Source organism: Mycteria americana, chromosome 3 (genome assembly GCF_035582795.1).
Source record: "Mycteria americana isolate JAX WOST 10 ecotype Jacksonville Zoo and Gardens chromosome 3, USCA_MyAme_1.0, whole genome shotgun sequence".
In the NCBI taxonomy this organism is placed as follows: domain Eukaryota; kingdom Metazoa; phylum Chordata; class Aves; order Ciconiiformes; family Ciconiidae; genus Mycteria; species Mycteria americana.
The window spans coordinates 64,084,626-64,106,397 of NC_134367.1; the positions used below are offsets into that span (position 1 = coordinate 64,084,626).

Sequence of the window (21,772 nt, forward strand, 5' to 3'; positions counted from 1 at the left end):
AAATGGAAAGTGATTCATGTTTCCTAGGCTACTATACAACCTACTGTGCCCTTCACCAGGAAGCACACACTTTTTCTACATTAAAAAAAACAACTGGAGCTATTTGGAAAATATTAGAAATTGTTGACTCATTGAAACCAAAATGTGTTTTGGGACTGCACACACCAACGTCGATGAATGGAACATTTCTAGTCCTGTTTAGAGAAAAAGTGAATCAGGAGCCCACTGGATCAGCCAGAAAAAAGTCTGAGCCATTGCAGGAGTCTGGTGACTATGGCTCTGTCGTGGTTTAGCCCCAGACGGCAACTAAGCACCACCCAGCCGCTCGCTCACTCCCCCCCGGTGGGATGGGGAAGAGACTCGGAAGAGTAAAAGTGAGAACACTCGTGGGTTGAGATAAGGACAGTTTAATAGGGAACGCAAAAGCTGCGCGCGCGAGCAAAGCGAAGCAAGGAATTCATTCACTGCTTCCCATGGGCAGGCAGGTGTTCAGCCATCTCCAGGACAGCAGGGCTCCATCACGTGTAACGGTGACTTGGGAAGACAAACACCATCACTCCGAATGTCCCCCCTTCCTTCTTCTTCCCCAGCTTTATATACTGAGCATGACGTCATGTGGTATGGAATAGCCCTTTGGCCAGTTTGGATCAACTATCCTGGCTGTGTCCCCTCCCAGCTTCTTGGGCACCTGGCAGAGCATGGGGAGCTGGGAATAAAAGTCCTTGACAAGTGTAAATACCGCTTAGCAACAGCCAAAACATCGGCGTGTTATCAATATTACTAAAACCCAAAACACAGCACTACACCAGCCACTAGGAAGGAAATCAACTCTATCCCAGCCGAAACCAGGACAGGCTCTCAGCTGGCATATCAAGCCCCTGTTCGTCGCTTTCAGCTTGTCTGGGTTAGGACCTTGGTTTCTAGCTTTCTGGCTGAGACAGGCATGGCCATACCTTTTCACCTCCTGACCATCATGCATGCCTCCTGCCCACCTGCCCCAAACCCATCCCACCCCAGCCCTGGCCCCACTGGCAGCCCCTTCGTAGCCAGCTTGCAGAGGAGCACCTCGCCTGCCCCAAGACACCAGGCATGCCTGAGGTCCCATTGAAATGCCCGCGTGCCCAAGAGGCTCCTCATGCCCTGCACTGCTTCCAGGGCATCAGGATCCGAGCGTTTAGCAGAGAACCTAGCAGGCTGTTTGAAAAGTGCCACCCAGGTGCGTAAGAGCCACCCCAGCCATTTGGCAACTGAGCTGTTTGCTTTTAGCAACCCATGAGGGCATGGCAATTCACAGCCTCATGATGTCTGCCACATGCAGACAGTTAAATAAATTCATTCTCCAGGAAATAGTTAGCTGTTATGGTGAAACCTTAGTAACAATCAGCTGCAGTTGATTTAATCCATGGCTATTGCAACACACTAATGGGCTAAAAAGATGGTTTTCATTTATTTATCTGTGTGTATATAGATACTATTTTTCTCCTGGAATAAACAGTTTATTTGGTGGGAATGGGTAGTAGTGAACAGGGGCTGAAATGGATGTGTTCTGAGTGTGGTTTTTAACAACGTATGAATATTCTCTTTCACCTATGCAGAGAGCTATCCCAGTGATGACAAATGCATGCGTATTGCTCTGTGAAACTTGCTTCAGTATAAAAGCTGATGCTTCTGGTGGCAGGATCGCTCCTGGTCCTGCGTGGCTCTGTGCCACCTCCTCCAGGAAGTCCTGACCTGTCACCCTGGGACTGTGCTTTGCGTAGGGAAGGTTTTGGACATGACTGGAGGTGCTGGTCACGCTGCCAGCTTAGTCCCCCCCATACACAACTCATTCCTGCTGGCAAGAAATGAGATAGCACAAATGAAATGGGTTTTTTCTTCCTGTTTTAGCCGCAGGGTGTAGGGGCTGCTCGTGTAGCTCGGTGTATCCCTGCAGTACCTGATCCCACAGCCTTTATTCAGGAGCCCTGTTCAGGGAGGGCAAGGTCGTCACAGCTGTCCCTGCTGTCCTAGCCAGCATGCCCAGGAGCAGCTCTCCTGCCAGAGCAAGGCTGCCTGGCTCGGGCTCGGCAGGTTTGGTGCCACAGGAGCCTCTGCCTGTATCTCACCAGCATAGCCCATGAGCAGCCTATAGTGCTATCTTTACAAGAGTGCATCAGCTTCAAATGCTATCTTTCTCCCATCTAAAACTTTTAGGTTTGACTTGGTTTTATGCTACAAGCCATGACTGCAGCATGTGTTACACTTCTGCAGCCCATGCAAAGAGGTATTTACCAGAAACCCTTAATGACATCTGTGCCTCACGATCACTCATACTTAAAGCAAAACAAAACAAGGGAAAAAAAAGGGGGGGGGGGGAATGCAGCCAAGTGTGGAGAGCTGCTCTGCTCAAACAGCATACGGACACTGATTTTTGAAATGCGATCCTATTCTCAGCAGTCACTGCAGGCCACTGACACACGGCGGCTGATGGAGGTAAGGTAATTAGCAAAGCCTAACTGCTCCTGTTACTCCCTGGGAGCTAAAATGAGGGGTTTATGGCAAGCCCTGAATAGTCTTTATGAAGAACGTATTCATGTTCAACATTGAACTGCCCGGTAGCCAAACCGGAGGCTGCATAGCCACCTGGCCCCCACGGCCAGTTGAGAGGGGAAGGAGCCGAACCTGCCCAGGTTCCTTCTCAAGGTGGGCACCCACCCCACTCACCTGGCCCCTCGCCTTGCCCAGGCAACCTTGCTTGCCACCGTGCTACTGGGAAGAGGGCAATGGCCCCAGCAGCACTGACCCTGGGGCTAGCCCCCAGGGAGCAAGGAGTGCAGCTCCCAGTGCTTTACTGATTATCTCTGAGTTGTTTTTGCCCCCTCCTTAGACGAAGTTGGTTCTTGGGGGAACAGGGGTCCTAGCTGGGAGGAACCTGTTCACAGAGGAAAAAAACCCACACCTAATTTGGGCCCTCAAGAAGTCAAGAACTGCTCAGCCCAAAGGGTATCCAAGCACTTGCTAGTGTTTTTATTTTTTCACTTTACCTAAATGTTCAGAGTGAGTTTTCTTCTCTGGTTAAACTGCAGTTCCTTAAAAGCAGTTTATTTATAATGGAAAGGCTGACTCAACCTTCACTGTAATAACCAGGAAAACACAACAGTAAAATGAAGCAACAAATCATTGCTCTGACAGTAATGAGGCACTTGCTTAGACATTTATCTGTCCTTTTACAGGGCAGTAATTTTATGGTTGAAAAGCCTTGTTTTTAAACTTCATGTCCGGGAAGAAATTGCCAAACCCTGGCCAAAATTGCCTCGTTTGGCAGATGGTAACATTGTACATAATTAATGCATTCATTTTCATTCTTAAAAACTAGTAAATGCAGCTTAGTTGAATTTCCTCCTGAAAGCTAAATTTATTAGCTACAAAACATAGAGACTGTGCCAACTGTTTCAAGGAGATTATATCCTGTATTTCCCCCATTTCTAACTGTTTTCCACCAATATCACCTGGGTGGCTCTTCCCCTCTCTATAGAAAACTTCAGAGCAGGCGACAGCTTTCTCCTGTCCCTTTTATTCCTCCATATGTTTTCATGATAAAGGCTTCTTTCCTTCACCTCCATTCAAAAAGCAGAAAGGCTGCCACTTGTTTGCTGAAAATGACTTTAAATTCATCAGCTCTCCCAGACCTAATAAAGTGACATGTTTACAATGTTAAAGGAAATCAGGTGTTTTAATGTTAAATGAAAAAAAACATATTTATGTAGTGTTATAATAATACCGTTTGCCTGGCCTTTCTCAGTCTATTCATCACGCAGCGATCTCCCCACAAGATGCTGTGGAGTCTGTGTGCTGGAATGCCATGCAATAATAAGCCCAAATTCACCGTAAATAATGTATTGCAGAGGCCTCCCCCCTTGCTGCTGGCAGCCATGGCAGTGGGGCACACGAAGGGAAAGAGCCGGCCCCAGGCACGTGGCAGCGTGGATGGAGCAAAGGAAACCCACTGGCAGGTGGGAAACCCACTGCTGCTCCAGGCCCCTTGTGCTGCTCAGGCAAATCCCACTCATGCCACTGGTCCCACGACAGAAGTGCTGCTGGTCCCTTTCATGCTGCTGGTCCCACTGCAAAGAGCTGAAAGCAGAAAGCCTGGACTCTTGCTGGGCTCCTGGGTCACAGCTGCTGATGCCCTCTTCATTTTGAAGGCCCACGTCCAGCGCTGCCACTGGAGCAGGGGCAGTGTGCACTGGTGGACCGTCACCTTTTTTCTGGCATTCAGCCGTGCCGTTCCCAGCTCCAGACGCACTGCTAGCCATTTGGCTACCTAAGTCCACGGTGCTAAATAGCATTACTGCCCCAAGTGAGAAGAGTCCACACTGCTTGAGATCCTTCCTTCAAAGGACAGAAACCTGTCCTGTCCTGGGCAGTGATGTTGGTGATGGGAACCTCCAGTTTTATGACTGTTTCTTCTTGAGAAGAAGGTTTTTTAATCTCCTAATCTGGTTTGTAAATTCAGTGGTTAGGTGTGCACCTCTCAGCGAAAAATCAGGAGGATTCAGTCATTTCCATTGAAGTGGATAACAGCAGAGTCCCTTTGGCAAGTAACCCTTGCCAGGCTATCGTTCCGACGTGGTTTCCAAGCCAGCTCCTACCTCACCGCAGCTGGGCTGAACACACTGCGCTCTGGAGGCAGCTCTGCAAGAGAAATACCTTGTTCACCTCTTACACGTCACTTGTTCCCACACTCTGAAATACACCATCACCCATCGCCATGTTCACAGAGGTCTGCTCAGAGGTGTTAATGGCATGGTGAGTTTAGCCTTCTCCCGGCACGTTTACTTACTGCTGGGTCCCAGCACGGTTATTCTCACAAATCCCGTAGAAAAGAGCAGTCAGAGTAGGCAGGTAGAATCTTAATGGTTGGTATTTAACAACCAGAATTCTTCCTTTCTTTTCTTTCCTTTTGCATTAAATTACCCTAAAAAGGAAATCCTCCACTTTCCCAACAAGCTGCAGCCCTTCATGGGACTCCCCACCAAGGCGTGTGGTGCTCTACTACTGAGCAAGCCTGGGGAGAGAGCTTTCGGGGAGAGAGGCACAGCTTGCCTCTTCCCTGCTGCGTGGCAAGGCGCTGTTATTTTGTTCCAACACATAGGTAACTGAGGCACGAAGTGATTTATGGTGGCACAGCATGGCAGGATATGAATCACACATCCTAGGCTAAGCTCATCTCTCTGCCCTTACCTGATGCTAAATCCAATATCTTCTTCTTCTCTGGCCAAGGCCTCATGTGACTTCTTTCATCCTTGTTGAACTTTTCTATTCTGCTCCATGTGCAGGGATTGGCATAGGTCTATAATGAAAACATGATGGTTTTTAAGAGGAATTGCTGCAGGAGATACTGAATTTCTGTCTAGTAATTCAACCACTTTCATAGAGGTAGGTAGACTATATATCTTTAATTGGTAGCCATCTCTTGTTCCCCCTCCTGCTGAACCACCATCAGACTCGACTCTGTGGTTTTATGCTAGAAAACATCTGAGAACATGTGGTCCCTTAATTCCTTCAGCTGACCGTCTTTGAAGGCTACTTTCAACCTTCCTTGCATCTCCACTGGTAGTCCTGTGCTTAATATCTTTCCTTGCACCTGTAGATCTCAGAGCCAGCAGCTCCTGCATTCAGGTATGCAAATCTATAGACACTTGGCCCTCAAACTGACTGCTGGGGTTAGTAAAGGAGTCTTGTCTCTGCTATGAAGACTCTGCCATAGTGATCTCTGCAGTGATGCAATAGCAGTGATCTCTGTGGTGATGCAAAAACACCACAGAACAAAACATCTGGCTGTAAAAAGCAGCCGCTAGACCCTGTGACAATAGGTTCTTTTAAATGGTTTTAAGAGGATGGGGTGTGCAAAGAAGTGGATGACATTGTTTCGGCATATTTCTTAAATAAAGGAGGGTGAACTTCTTTATCTCTGGTAATCCTTGATTTCAATATTGAGATGTATTACAAGAAAATAAATTTGCCATGATGAATCATCCCATTATACTCCTAGCCTTGTAACTGGATGCCTTTTTTGCCATTAAATTTTCTTTCTCAACTATCACAGTAGTAAATTCACAGTCAGTCTCCATGATGCTTTTTTATATGGAGAGGCAACACTTTCAGAGCTTTTATCATTGTGGATTTCAGGATAACGTAATGAATAGAAGAAGCCAGAACTCTTGTCACACTGTTGGGATTTATTAGAACAGTCAGTAACAAAACAAATGTGTTGATATTTGCTTCGTTAAAAACAGCAAACTGAATAACAGAGCATGCAGACTCTGTAATGTGGTGCTGGCTGATACGCTTCTTTCCTGTTTTTCCACCTTTGTACTTAGTCCAGAGTTGCTCGGTGGTTTTCAGCGTGTAGATTACTTCCCGACGCAGAGCTTTTCTCATAGTCCAGGTTACCTTTCCATGGGGGATCACATACCTCCCCTTTCACAGCAGCTTACTGCTACGTAACATTAATGCCTGGTTTGGAAAAGCCACATTCAGTCCTGTATGTTCCCTTCTTCGGTGTAATAAGGCTGACCAAAGAAAAGACGACTGCCTTGTTTTCTACAGATATAAGCAGATGCTTGGAGCACCATTGGCAGTCCCAAACCTGTAGCTGTGGGAATGGCCGCTCTCCACTTGCCTACTTGCAGCCATTTCTTCAGTTAAACTGATCTCCCCTGCAAAAGACTCTTTCTGTTACGGCTCTTAAAAACACAGAAATTATTAGATCAATTGTCCGTTGAGAAAACCATCTCTAATGAGCGACAGGGCCTCGCAACGAGATGAAAGGCCAGTTCAGTGGCTTAGAACCCAGGGCCAGCAATACTGAGAACTACACTCCCACGACAGCTCCTTGCAGTCTGCTGTGGCCCAGACATTCAAGGCTTGTCCCACCTTGGGGGTTTTCCTGCTTCAGGGCTCTCTGGATGCTTTCACAAGTGGAAATCATTTCCATCTTTCTTCCAAAGTTATTCAGAAGAAGTTAGGTAGGTGCCATGTGTTTTATGAAAAGCCGTATCAGATCTAATTAGACCAACTGTCCATCAGGTCTAGCCTGTCTCTGACAGGGACCAGCACCAGGTATTTCAAGGAAAAAGGAAAAACTTTCAGGAAAGAGGAAGAGGCTGTGCCCCATCTTGCATAAGTTTCTTCCAGTCTTTCAGCAACTACTATTTTAAGAAAGCAGGCTGGCAACTTGTATAACTAACTACCTGCACTGATGGAATTGATGGTATTGTTATTCATCATCTAAAACCCCAGCCTTTTCTGAAACTTGTCATGCTCTTTCCCTCAAAACTTTACTTGGCAGTCAAAATTACAGGTCAGCTATAACTGTTTTGAAAACATATCTCTCTGCTATGAATTTGTCCTCTCAATTTTATTTGGTATTGCCTGTACAATATTATGGGGAAGGAAGAACTGTGGAATATAGAGAAAGTAAAATAACAAAATAATTATTGTCTACTTCTATCAATTGGCCATGGCATGACAGTAGTACTTGGCAATGACACTGTATTTTTTCTGGCCCCTTCTTCCTACTGCCACCTTTCATGAGGTTAATTATCTTGTATACTCTGTAGTGCATAGCTGTGCATTCAGCAAAGATGCCTGGGATAGCTGAAACAAGATTTAGATATTTCACTGTTTCTCTCCCCTTGCTGATGGAGTATCTCTGTTCAGACAGTATTTTTACAATGTATTTTGTTGCTAATCCCTAACACACTTTCTAGTCCATTTTGTAACTATGGTGCATTAAAAATTATCTTTCTCCTACTTAATTGTAATGAAGCACTTGCATTATTTCAGGATTATTGTTTTCCTTTTAAAAACAATGCTAACCATGTCTTTCTATTGATGTGTGCACTAGCCGCTTCCAGTCAATAGAGAACATTGGAAGCAGGGATTTAAACAGAATTCCAGCTGTCTGACGATGGCCCTTATAGTCTAAGTTTGAGGGACGCCAAGGGATAACCTTTTCACAATGGTTGAGCAAGTTTGGGGGTTGAGGGATTAAAAATCCATTTTGCCTCGGAATTAGTCCACCTTTGGGACTAGTCAGACATCTCCCTAGGATGTGGCAATAATGTTTTGGAGGCCATTTGAAGAGAAGATTACGCTGCATGGCCCATTTACTGAGAGGTAGCGACTGTCTGAGAGAGAGAAAACCTCCTGGAATTGCTATCTGTAAAGCTGACGGTCATCCAATAAACTGAGATCACACATGTGTAACATTACTGAAGTGTCAGCTGCATAGCATGCTATCTGCAGTGAAGTTTTCTCAGAGTTGTTCAAGCAGTCTTGTGATTTGCTTGAGAGGAGACATGTGCACCGTAACATTTGGCCTCGGCCGGAAGGCAATGACTTCAGTGGTGGTAGACAATCCAATAAGTACATTTGTTGTTACAGTACTCCTCTCGGCCAGGCAAACGCTTCTGCTGTAAGCCAAATTCATGTCTCAGATGAATCGCATAATTTATCAGCAAAACAGACCAGACCTATTGTTGCCTACAGAAGTAACAGAAAGAGCCTTCAGAGATGACAGGAGTGTGGTCCAAAGAGTTCGCACTGCAGCGTGTGGGGCTTTTCCAGCTCTCAGCATGTTAGAACAGGCAGAGATAAGTGGGCAGATTGGGATCTCTGTAACTTTATCACCCCGTGCTTAACAAGGCAACGAGTTGGCCACAGAGACGTTCCCAGGAGACATTCCATAAGATCTCTGGAGCCAGGACTGTATTTTCAAAGAAGCCAGGAGAAAAACACAGTATTTTCACTGAATGAGTTTCCTTTCTACTGAGGTCATAGCATACTGAGAGTGGGTAATTCAGCTATCTGCAAAATGTTCCTGCACTGTCCCTGGCTTAAAAAAAGAACCAGCATTCCCATGCTCTTCCTCATAGAGAGACTTTGTGCAAAACAAATTGCCAGCAACCTTAAGCAAGCTGTGGCCCTGTCTTCTTTTAGATGCCTGTTTGAGGTCACAAATCTTCTCTGTATTGATTCATTCTAGGAGAAGCAAGTGAAATGGAGCTGGTGGGCCAATCTCGTACATATCTGATACCCTGAAATTCCTTGGACCTCGGCCATTTAAATAGTAGGCTTAGTTATAGCATTATTCACAGCAGTTGATGGCCTCCAAAAGGCTTTGCCAGTGCTATTACATCTTTCAGCATACTTCAGTTCAATTGATCGAGAGCATCTGTTGGGCTGAGGAGAGATGTGAGGCTAGATATATTCATTTGTTTCCTGAAAAATAGGGTACTACTGAATGCCTCTCTTCTCTAAAGGTTTCTAGCTATAGTGACTTCTTGAAGTCTTTTCTGCTACTCAGCATTTTGGTAAAACTGGTGGAAAGAACAGCAAACCAATGCGGGCTGCAGTATTGCAATGGCAATCCTTCCAGGGTTCCTTTAAAAAATTCATAGCTGTTGCTATGTTTTTCCATTGCCCATTTTGTTCTGGGAGCTGCCTGAAACTTACTGGTAATAGCAGAAATCTAAATGTTCTGAAACATAGGATAGAATTTGTACCTGTAGGATATAACAAACTTTTCAACAACTGCTTCAATGGAAGAGATGCATGCAAGTTTCGGATTAATGTTTTATGGGTCCTTAGATCCTTTGGCCTCACCACTGTTCAGGCCCTGACATAAAGAGGTTGACACAAATGGCAAGCAGATTACAGCTTTTCATTTTGGAACTAGAACTGATCTTAATAACATGATGCTCTGGCACAGGATTTTGTGAAATGCTTCACCATCTCAGACACCAAAAAACCATTAATGGAAGCACTGACTAATGCACCCATTCACTTTCTGGGCAGACTAGTAGCCTCAGATAGACACATGTTACTAATGTTCATCAGAAAATGCCAGTTCTCTTTCTCAAAGGTGATTTGGACTATCTGTGGAAGAGTCCTGAAAAGTCTGGGGAGAGAAAAGGGAGTGATAAAAAAGACAAATCCAGAGATAAATTTCCTGCTTTTGAAAAATAATTCCAGGAAAGAAGGCAAGACCTTTGCAGAAACCTTTTTTCCTGTTTTTGTTGTTGTTAAAGAAAAGAGAAACTACAGGGTCCCAGGGACCCTCCCGCCTTCACCCTGGGAGAGCTCGGGGCCTGGGGGGGTGCAGGGGAGGGGATGTGCCATGGGATGAGAGACGCTAAGGGGGAAGAAGAGGTTGGGAAGCATGGCCCCTCCTCACTGCCGAATTGAACCAGGTGCACAAAGAGCTCTGGGGATGAAACTGGGATGGGAAGAGCACAGAGCAGAGCTGGGACAGGGCTTGAGATCCATGTAGTGGTTATTGCAGCAGCACTCGGGGTATGAGCTGTTCCTGAACTGCTGTGCTGCTAGAAAGCGTTGTCTTCTCCAACCATGGGCTGGTGTTGAGATGGAGAACGCTGGCCTCCCTTTCTGCCTCACATTGAACCCCCTCAGAAAAACAGAAGTTATTTCTCCTATGACTCAGCCCCTGGTAGCAGAGATAACCCATTACAGGTGACAGGTGAACAGCTATGCGATTGTTCTTGCCTACAATAGTGAAGCCCATGAATATTTACAGTATGCAATTTGTCCACATTTTGCCTTTTTTTCATATAGGCTGATCCCAAGCAGATATTGCTGTGATTGCTGAAACTGTGATCCTCAATACCTGAACTATAGGAAAGTTTGGATGGGAATGTGAAACTTCCACTGCTCAAGCTTCTATCTGGTTGTATGGAGCATTTATAATGAGTTGCTTTTTGCCTGCTGCAAAAGTCAGGAGGTACTGCTCGTGTGCTCACCTGCCTTGCGCCAGCTTCTCGTTTCTCTGTGCCCTGTGCAGCAGCAATTTCTGCCTTCAGCTCACCAGCTGAAGGGAATTTCCAAAGCTCTCTGCATTGGTCTGATGATCAATACCTTGGGCAGACCAGTGTCGCCAGCACAGAGCTCAGAAGGAGTCATTTCAGCCTGTTTTGGGGCCTGTGTAGGTCCTGACCCAGCTGGCTGGTAAGTGTAAGGAGCAGGGAGCTGAGGTCCCTGTGCTCCAGCAACCAGCCCTCGTCCCCATCCCGCGGGCAGTGGCAGCAGGGTGGGCAGGCAGCCTGAAGGCTGGAGAAGAGGGAGCGATGCTCCGTGGCGTGGCCGAGCACAGACTGATCACTCCAGCTCAGCGGGTGCTACAGGCTGGTCCCGCTGCTGCTCTCCAGCCTCCAGCCACCAAGTTTCTCCTCCAGCTCCAGCTTATCGAGCACAGGTTGTACAAACGTGCAGCTGAGCATATTTCAGGGGAGAGCAAGACAAATGCTCGCTGTGGCCGTGGTTTGTGCTGCCATGGCCGTGTTTGCTCCGGCTGCCGGTCGAGACGCCGCGCAGCTGGAGGCTGCGGGGCAGTCGTTGGCGGGGAGACACTGCCATCTCCCGACACCGGGCTCCCGGTGGACGGAGCACGCTGTACCCCCGTCTCCTGGGGAAGCAGCGGGGGGTCAGGTGCCTGGGGTCCCAAGGCTGGTTCACACTCACCTTTTGGTTGCAGGGGAGGGTTGGAGACCTGGCCGCCGGCAGCCTAGCAGCCAGCGGTGGGAGGTCACGCTCTGGGCTGCCGAGGCGGTCACGGGCTGATGTAAAAGTTAGCACAGGGAGCCAGAGGTGGTACAGGGAGACAAGGCCAAATGCAGCAGCCAGCCTGGGAGGCATACGCAAGTGTTTGTAGCTGAAAACTGAGCCAGAGGCCGTACCTGGCACCACCATTAACAGCAGGGTAGACAGGAATCAGTAAATTGCCCGTGCCTCTTCCTGCCCACACGCTCTAACCACACACCTGGGCCACTTTCCTGAAGAAGGCAGGCATTTAAAGGAGGCAATAGCATAATTTTCTCCTCCAAAACGCCCCTCGTACGCGCTGGAAATCAGCAGAAATTCGTGCACCTTTACGTTTAGCTGTTGAAAATCCCATTCCCAATGAAGCAACGCAAAACTTGGGCGACAGAGGTGCGAAAGCACGTCTGCTTTGCCTGCGTTTCCAGCCTCTGTGCCTGTCGCTGCTCCAACACCCTGGCCCGTCTCTGGGACGCCGGTGGAAGCGCAGTTCGGTGCTCATTTGAAGGCCAGTAATTCCCAGCCAAAGCACCAGGGGTCATTCCACTCTTTATCTCCACCTCAGCCCAGCTTCTCAGCACAACAGCACTAGCAACCCCTCTCCCCTTCTCCTCTCCCTTCCGACTGCCTACGACAAACCTGAACTGCAAATAAGGTTGTGTTTAGACAGGAAAGTGGTGGGAATTTTGTCTGAGTGAAGACAGGAGGATCTGTCCCGGTGGAAAGGCTTTTGAGTGGTTTACAGTATTTGCCTGTAATTGTACACATTCCTTGAACAAATCATGTCCACTCATTTATTTTCCGTGCTAAACGACGCAGTAGGTCTAGTACACAGGTGTGTCGCTCACCCTGCTTCAGGCTAGAGACATCCGTGATGGAATGTGATTTTTACATGGCAGAGATTAGTTGTGTTAATGCAACATCAGAGGTGACTGATTTGGGGAGACGGGGAGAGAAGGGAATATGGGAGGAAAAATAAGCTGAACAAAATGTTCACACAAACTTGGAATAAAATTACTGAGAACAGGTGTTTGCTTTCTCCCCTGACATGTACAAAACAGTGATGGATTTTTGTTTTTAATAATAATTCTTATTTAAAATTTAAGTAATTCTCTAGCTGGTGATGGTTTGATCTAAAAGGCATGGAAATCAATGGGAACTTTCCCTGGGCTTCAGATCATGACACGTGTCAGCTGGATTTATTTGTCACAGGAGTAGTAATGAGGAATAGATTGAGGCTAGCATACCTAGGGCTTTGCTTCTGGTTAAAGCGAGTTACACAGCTAATAAATGTGCACCTCCTGTCAACTACCGTGAGTGTTTTCCATGTTAAATGCAAGGTGTTTGAGGCCTAGAATCCCACAGGAACAGAGGTGCAAGTTTCGAGGAAGGTAAAAGCTGCGCACACGCACACACACACACGTTGTGTGCCACTTTTCTATAGCTGAGGATTTCGTCTCATACACGAGCAATGCAGTCAGCAGGACTGATGTGCTTTGAACTGAGCCCTAAAGAACTGAGCCCTAAAGCCCAACCAAACCCACCAGAAAGTTAACCCCTTCCTTCCTGATCTTCCTCTGTACTTCACCAGGAAAGGGTAGGTCACTCTTCTCGTGCATCTTCTCTTTTTTTTTCAGGGAGAATGGCTAGAAAGAGACAGAGACTCATCAACACATGAGTTTTGCTGTTCTCACAGCCTTAACATTTATTTGCTATAACAGGCTCTGGTGCCTCAGTCCATGTCTGTTCAGCACTTACACAGATAATGTAGCCTGAAACCTTTAATGGATGCCTAAGATTACACCATGTCGGCACTCACTCCCTGGCTTGTCTGAAAGTTTTTCATCATCTTGGCCAAGAGTTTCCATTCTCTTTAGCCCCCAGAAACATCAGGCAACCCCTGTGCAATTTATTGCAGTTTATAGTTTCTCCACATGGACGTCACTTCCAAAATATTCATTAGAAAAATTAGTAGTTTACAATAAATGTTACATTTTTACAAGATAATACAGCAATTATTTATTAAGCATCTGGATTTTTTCAGCACCACTTCATAATGGGGATGAGCCTGAACTGGAACACCTGATCTAAACCCTCTTCTGACTTTTGGAGAATTTCAGATCCAAGTTCTTGAGGGCTGGGATTGTCTTCATTTCGAGTCTTCTACAGCTCTGAGCACATTGTTGGCACTTAACAAATAAACAATAGTAATCCAAATCTGGACCAGAAATTAATGGCTAGGGTGTATCTGTACTTTATAAAATTGTATACATCTTCCACGTTACCCATGCTACATCACATGCAATGCCTTTTTTCTTTTGTAACCATAGACGATCACAGTTAGAAAATACAACCTCCAGCCCACAGCCCACGGGGTTGCCAGGGAAAAACACCATCCTTCATGGTAGCGCCAGCCATAATCCAGAGGTGTGAACCGGGGTGATGAAGTGGCTTTTAGACAAGCCCCACAGGGCAACAATAACTTGAACTGTGGCAGCACCAGCTGCAAAGCCCACCCAGGCTGGAGCCCGGCCTCTGGCCAGCAGGCACACCTAGCAGGGAAGGAGCAAGCTGCACGTGATGGCACAAGGGAAACGTGAACTAGTGGCTGTGTCCCGTCACAGAAACTGCACCAATTGTCTCGTTCATTCCCAGCTCTCAGAGAGGACAGAGAAGGTGGCTTCCCCAGGCTGGATTTACTGGGATATAGCTTCACATCAGCACTCCTGAGGCAAGGAGCACTTCATATAAGGAAAGGGATCTTGGGGAGCTTCCCCTCGCAAAGTTATCATCTGCCAAAGCCTTCCTGCTAACGTCACCTCCGCTTTACATGAACAGTGGACCTGGGGTTTAGGCCACTGTTTGGAAGTGTTCAGATTTGTAAACTAAAAAAAGAATGACTGAAAAGCATCTCATGTTGTCCCTCAGGAAAGAGGAGTGCCCATATTTAACGAGGACAGGCCCAAATGCAGTAGTACAGTAGCATTTATTGTAATCTATATTGCTTTGGTCCAAAAGCTATACTATATTTTTCTTAGCATCTGCTTTTGGATATTTGGCCTTCTATGTGCTTCACAGTGGAAATGAAGAAACGGTGAAAACTTCTGGCAGTTTGCAGAGAACAGAAGGAGAGAACATAGATGGAAAAGCACTCCAGCAGAGGTGGAGTAATGGCAACTGATATGCAAGGCGAAGTCATAGGAAACAATGCAATCTAACTTGTTCCAGCTGCCTGAGCAATCACAGGGACAGTGCCAGATGTAATATAGCTCTGGTTAGCATGAGCTGAAATGTGGGACAGCCTCCAAAAACAAGGACAGGGAAAAGAGAAGCAGCAGCTTGTTTGTGAACAAAAGACTAAACTATTTGGTTGCTAAAATACACGCAAAGGAGGTATCCCCTCCCTTTGCCCCATGTGCAAATCGCATCTAATCTGGAGAAAAGACAAAAGGGGAAAAAAAAAATCCAGTTTGTGGTTGTGCTGAATTCGTGTTATAAACACTGGAGGCCATGCTAAATGGGGAGGAGAGCTTGGGGAGTGTTATTTTGGTTGTGCAGCAATTGAGTCCAATGTTTTAACAAACTACTGCTGCTCTGTTAGAGAAACTGCATTTTTAAAATGTGAATCAACCGGGACGATTCACAACAAGAGCGCAGCTCCGAGAGCCCCTCCGTTGGGTGTAGGGTACGTCGATGGTCAGTTCGACCCATGATTACATTGTAGGATGGAGGGCCTGAGTTACCTTGGGACTAGTTACCTGAGGTACAAATGGCCAAGGACTACGGTAACTCTGAGCCCAGCCTATGTGGCTGACAAACAGAACAAATATGTTAATTCTGAACCCCCTTCTACTGATATTTAACCTAAATCTATCTCAAATCACTTTATACTATGTTGAGTCATGTCTATGGCTGTTGAGTTTACCTTTCCCCCAGGCCGTTTAGACAATGAAGGAAACCCAGAAGGACTGCGTAGGTCGGATTGCCTCGTCTGTCCCACCGCCTCCTTGCAACCGTTCCCCAACCTGCGAGAGCGAGCGCGGGCAGAGCACAAAGTGGGCAGGACAGGCAGCAGTGTGAGTGCTTCTCTAAACGTGTTTCGCAGCAGAGCCCTGCTGCAAGGAAGGATCATTCTGCCTCGGTTTCCAGAGCACATTAAGAAATACCTTCAAGACGTCCCTCCATTTTCAACTTGCTTGTGTTTTCCCCATAAGGGGAGGATCCAGCTGTCCAATTTGCTCGAAGTAGCAAGTCAATCTGTATAATGTGGTTTGAAGGAAAGGATGCTGTTTTGGCTCCACTGAATTTCAAAGCGACTTGGCAATGATTGCCATTATTGGTCTGTATTAAAGTGACGAAGTAGCAGGAGATAGGAAGCATTTCTATCCCCATTTTACAGAAAGAAAGGAAGACCTGGGGAACTCAGACAGTTTACTTACTTACTCCAGGGTCTTGGTCCAGCTCCGCTCCTTCTCTGGCACAGAAGTCACAGCTCTGAGGAGGGCGGCAGGCGCTGCGCTAGCGTGGGTCTGCCACTCATCACCGTTCTCAGCTAGGAAAACAGGGCAGGACCAGATCGCTTCGCTTTGCGAGACGGTGAAAAAAACCTGAAAAGCGGAGTTAATTCTTCAGTTTAACAACAGAACGGGCTTCAACAGCGAAGTCTCTACTCTGTTCACAGTTTCTGAGCACTGCTGTGGTTGTCCTTCCTGCAAATATGATCCATTATCATATACTTGTTAACATTTATAGATGTTGCCACGTAATGTAGATATGGCTGTTCCTTCCCCCACGGCCACAGTCTATTTGAGGGATAAAAGCTGTTGCTTTCCTACAATCAAAATGCCATCAGTCTTACGAGTATCAGATCTGCGTTGAGTTCTTGTCACAGAAACGCTTTACATTTATCACCTGGCATGTGCCACCTCTGTGCCCTTTTTCCCAGGGACACCACTTCTGTGGAAATATTAATAAATGACAAATTGCATCTGTGTAATCTTGTGAAATGTTTTGACTACTAAAGTTGTTCCATAGCAGTTCATTAAAGGACACATAAAGTATTTAAGTTTACATTTTATAAAAAGATCAGGAATGCTCTGGCTATCGCTTTCTTTCTATTGAGCATCTGTTTCCTATTTTTTTAACGGCTTACAGCAGTGGTTGGCCAGTTCTGTACTAATAGTTGATCTTAACTGGATCAAAACATTGTAATTTCTTAACAAAGGTTAGAGAGTGTCCTTCTAACACAGCTTCCTATGGCTGCAACCAGCAATGTCTGTGCATCAACATCTGGTTTCAAAATATTAAAAATTATAAACACTTCCAGATACAATCCATCTGGCCTCCCAAAATTCTACATCTGCATAATTTTGCTTTCCTTTTAAAAACCAAACACAGACTTAGTTTGGCCCTGCTACATTACTGAAGAATCCTCCTCCTTCTAAGTGCGGGGCAAAGCCCGTGGTCGAGTTTTGTTGGAAGCAGCCATCTGTATCTGGCCGACTGTTGTGTCTAACGTTGGCTGTATTAATAAGTGATAAGTGGAAATTCTTTGCTTGGTTAGCATACTGTATCTGCTTGAATCATAAGGGAGGCTGCAATGAAGAAATCATGGTGAACTGAACGAGCAGTGAAGTTTGCAGTGCTGGCTGCGATTGGGGTTTTGAGAGCTGTTTGCTTGCTGCCCATCTGCATTGTGTCAGTCCTCTCAAAGACAGCACCAAGCCTGCAGCATTGCTTCCAGTGCAGATGCAATCGCGGTGCGTGATTCACTGCGTCGCGCCAATGTCTCAGGCTTTCTTGAGCAGCATATTCCTTGGCTCCTACACCCCGCAGACAGGTCTCCAACACCGCAAGGGTCAGAGCAGTGGAACGGGGACCACCCCTCTCCCTTTTGGCCAGAGATACTTCCTGTGGGATGGCTGCTGCCGCTGTGACTAAACAACACCGAACTACTTCCTCTGGCCTCTCTCCCCTTCCTTTTCATTTTGCATGCCAATTCAAGGAGCTCTGTACTGTTGAGTCCTTGGCTGCTTTACCCAGATGGAAAGATGATTTGTATTTCTTATGCACAGAGAAATAACAAGTCATTCTTACGCAGATAACTGTGTGCAGAGTATGAAATGTCATTGGTTTCATTAGCTTTTAATTAATGATGCTACTTAGTGTTCAACATTATGTATATCAAGGAATCGTGAAATTAATAATAACATATGGAAATTAATAGAGGTGTGGGAGATAAGTATTCCAAGTTCAGTCAAAGTCAGAAGTTCATCTCATAATTTTCGTGTCCTTCAATGGTCTAATTTGCAATGAAACAGTATTTTTCCTGGAGCTTTCCAAAAACTGAACAGGTTCCAGTAAGCTCTGAAGGCAGGACACTGAACAGGCCTTTCACCCCAGCTGGAGTGCTCCAGCTTAAAGCTGAAGAGGTAATCAAGATGGGAATTAACACTTCTTTCACTCTTCCAAGATTTTACTGGCTCTAATGAGAACATCTTTATGTTAAAAACAGGAACAGACGGCATCTTTCAGACCAGGAGAATGTCCCAAAAAAGTCATTGCAAGGATCCATAGTTTAACTCTGCTCTTGGTTCATGGATATCCGGTACCCCACAGTCTGTTGCACAATAGCCCAACCAAAAATATACTGAGGATCATGGCCATACCCTGGCTGGGATGGTTGATAACTGCAGCCATGAAAATTTGAACCACATAGATAACAAAACCAGTTACAGATATTAGTTTCATTATGGAAAAAATTCCAGTCGGGCCAGCCAGTCTAAATGTTTAATTCCATTGTCATGCTCATTAGTTGCATATACTTCTAATTTCAGTTTGAGAACAACTTTCCTGAGTAAACCAGAGACAGCAAACACCATCGTAACACCATACCTAATCTCTCATGACTGATGTGGCTGTTGCTAATGTTTCCTGTAGTGATGATGGCTTGCCAGGTGCTGAGGAACAAAAGCACTCTCAGACCATATAGTAAGCTGAGTAAAATGAAGGTCTACGGCTGCACTAGTTATATATACTGCTGTTGTCATCTCTTAAATGTAACTGCATCCGTAAATATGTGCCAAGTGCATCAGCCAGAAGATACCCTAAAAGGTTTGGGAATGACAAATCAATGAGAAAACCCCATAGCAAACTACCAGTAGTTAGTGCCAAACAACTCCCCACTCACCTGCAGCAGACACTAGAAAGCCAAGGCGGAGAAGGCAACCCGTTCCTTTCTTGGCTGAGGTCTGAGGCAGCTCCTTTTTTCACTGTTCACAGCTAGAGCTTCCTTCCTTTTCCATCCATACTTTGAAAGAAATTCAAGCAAAGTTTACCTTCATTCTGAGACACATGATAGTTTAATCTTGATAATAATTCTTTTATTTTCAATCTAAGTAGTCAAAACAGAGTTGGTCATCAGTGAAAGAATTTCTCAGGAAAATGTAGGTTTTGTCTTGGGTTTCTTAATGACCCTGAGCTGCCAAAGTCACAAAAGACAACCATGCCAGCAGTATCCCTGTGCCACACTGGAGTTTAATTCATTCGATCATTTGATAACCATACATCATTCTTAGGGTGGCAAGTAACATCATCATATGTATCATCCCTGGTTTTCACCTCCTACAATGAACATCTTTTTAATATTAGTCTTCAAAGTCTCTCTTTCCTTCTTTCCTCCCCTTCCTTACTTTCATCTCCCCCAAGTTCTTTCGTCTTTCCTTTTCTCAAAAGGAACATTTTCCTCCAGTGCAAAACCAATAATTTTCCTGTGATAAGGGCAAATGGTTAGACAGAGATGGTCATGACCCTTTTGTTTCCCATCATCAGCTGAGGAAAAAGAGCTCTGAAGATGTCTGGATTAATTAATTTGAAATTGTCTGTAAAGGAAATCAGAACCAACTTATGTTCTCTGTTTTTTAGGAGGAGGGAGTAGGTAGCCAGTATGCTCTTAAGTTGTGAGTGCTGCTTCTGAGCACCTGCTATCCTGCCTCATTCCCACTGCGTGGAGGTGCACAGGGCTCCACTCTCTCTGGTTTGGCAGGGCAGCCATTTCAATGTAAGGGACATTTCTTTTCCTGAGCAAAACTCCTCTGGGTATGAGAGGCTAGCGAGGAGTGCGATGCCTGTTGTCAGCCCTGTCAGGGAGGGATGCTTAGAATCCCTAAGAGGGAGATACTGAGGGCTGAAACTGGGGATAAGGCTGCAAGATCAGTCAGGGTGCAGGATTCAGAAGAAACCAGAATTTTAAGCAGTTATTTCATTGTTGCCGTGAGGCTGCAGAGCCTGTCTTCCCAGGCGGAAAGCAAAGGTTTCATCCTGTGATTCCTGAGAAATAACACTGCAGTGGTGAAGCAGTTCTTGCCCCTACTTTAAGACACTGTCGCTCATTGGGAAGAAAAGATTCGGAGAAGGCATTTTGGGAATCCTAATACTTCTATCTGTTTTAAAATATAGGCAAAATTATTAAAAATAAAGTAAATAAAAGATGGAATTGAGTAATGTGGTCTTACCCCTAAGTCTGCCTCACAGATACCTTTATCTATTTGGCATGACTTCAACAAAACATGATTGACCTGCATAGAGGCATGTGCCCTGTGTTGAGACACAGGCACTACCGCCTGGAGCTACAGACTTACTACCAATTATTTTGCTTGTGTAGACACTTAGATAAAACTGAATTAATTTGAGGTTAAGTAAGTTGGCCAACTTTATGGTCATGATTTTTTCTGCTGAATAAGTTTGCTACCATCCATGTTCACTGAGGAAAGGATGTAAAGGCAATATTAGATGTTTTATTTGATATCAGAGAATAATCAAGAACACTGCATATTTGATTGTGTCAGCCTTGGAAACAGGAGTCTGAGAGTTATTCATTCAATCAAGACAGTGAAACTTTGGCATGATCTCTGTAAGAATAAATGTTATCAACACAACTTAAATACTTCAAAGAGGCTCTATATGAGGCATAAATAATTGCATAATACAATGTAGCAAACAAGCTAAGAAAATAAAATAGCCTCAGCAAATAATTTGCTTTTCCTAGGCAGCTCACAAAAAAGAAAAGAACTAAACCAGATAATTTGCTGTGACTTATTCTCTAGCTCTTAAAAGGTTTTGTCCTATTTGAAATAGTTGGAGTCAGACTCTGGTTTTGTTTCTGTTGAGACTAATAGCAATAGCATGATTTCCGTAGTAAGGAAGCAAATCCATTTTGCCAGAGCAATGCTGTAAGAACTTATCCATGCTCTCTGACATGTAGGTAACATTAGCATTCACTTTTCCTATCTGATAGCATTGTTTTAGTATGAACTTCTTATTGCTTTGGAAGGTTTCTTGGTCTGACCTCAAGATCCCTGAAGAGTGATGGCCTAAAACTATTTCAAATAAGGCTGTCTGAAAATAAGAGCAAGCAATAAGAAAATTATACTGGCTTCAAATTCATCTGCTCAAGTGTCCAAGTTACCACAAATCAATTTTAAATTGTGCAGAAGCATTTAAAAAATAAATAAATTGCTTCTTTAGTTGTAATTTCCACAGTCTGCTTTCACTCAGACTTTAATCAATAACTGAAGGCTGGGAGGCAGAATAATATTAATATATATCAGAAAAAAATATTTTCAAGCTATAACTCAGAGGAACAGGTTATATATGCAACTATACAATCAGGTTGCTGGGAGACTTTATGGATACTCATGGGTATGAACACTCAAACCAATATTAAGAACTAAAGGCCTTAGTTGTTCAGTGATGCACTTAATTAAGCTCTTCAGTTCCCATTTAATAGCAGATTTCTGTCCATTCCATTTGTATTACATCTTCCTTCAATTGTACAAGTTCAGTCTTATAATAAAAGAATGTATTTCCTCCTCTGGGTAAATATGTAACCTCTTAGGGATCATTTACACTTGAAAATTAGTTTGGCACAAATGCAGGTGGGAAACTAGACACAGTAACTATTTCTGTGTAATTCCACATGTAGATATTGTTATTGCACATTACATTTTCCGCTCATGGGATTATTCAGGAATGTTGATCCAGAATTGTTGCTCCAGAAAAAATGTTTAGGTGCAATACCACATTTGGAAAAGTCCTTCTGATCTATATTCAAGTCACATAAACCAGAAAAAGAGTCAAGACAGACAAGAAATTGTGATGCCTACATTGGCTAGGC

At 44.9% G+C, this 21,772-nt stretch overlaps 1 long non-coding RNA gene across 1 annotated transcript in view; it reads right to left on the reverse strand.

The window, feature by feature from the left end:
• Positions 1 to 11,392: 11,392 nt before the first annotated feature.
• The window catches only part of LOC142407719 (uncharacterized), a 46,226-nt gene continuing 35,846 nt past the window's right edge, over positions 11,393 to 21,772 (reverse strand). The window contains exons 2-4 of the long non-coding RNA XR_012775022.1: positions 18,788 to 18,907; positions 16,038 to 16,205; positions 11,393 to 13,244 (exon numbers count right to left, since the gene is read on the reverse strand). This is a non-coding gene — a long non-coding RNA (uncharacterized LOC142407719). The remainder of the gene's footprint in view (positions 13,245 to 16,037; positions 16,206 to 18,787; positions 18,908 to 21,772) is intronic.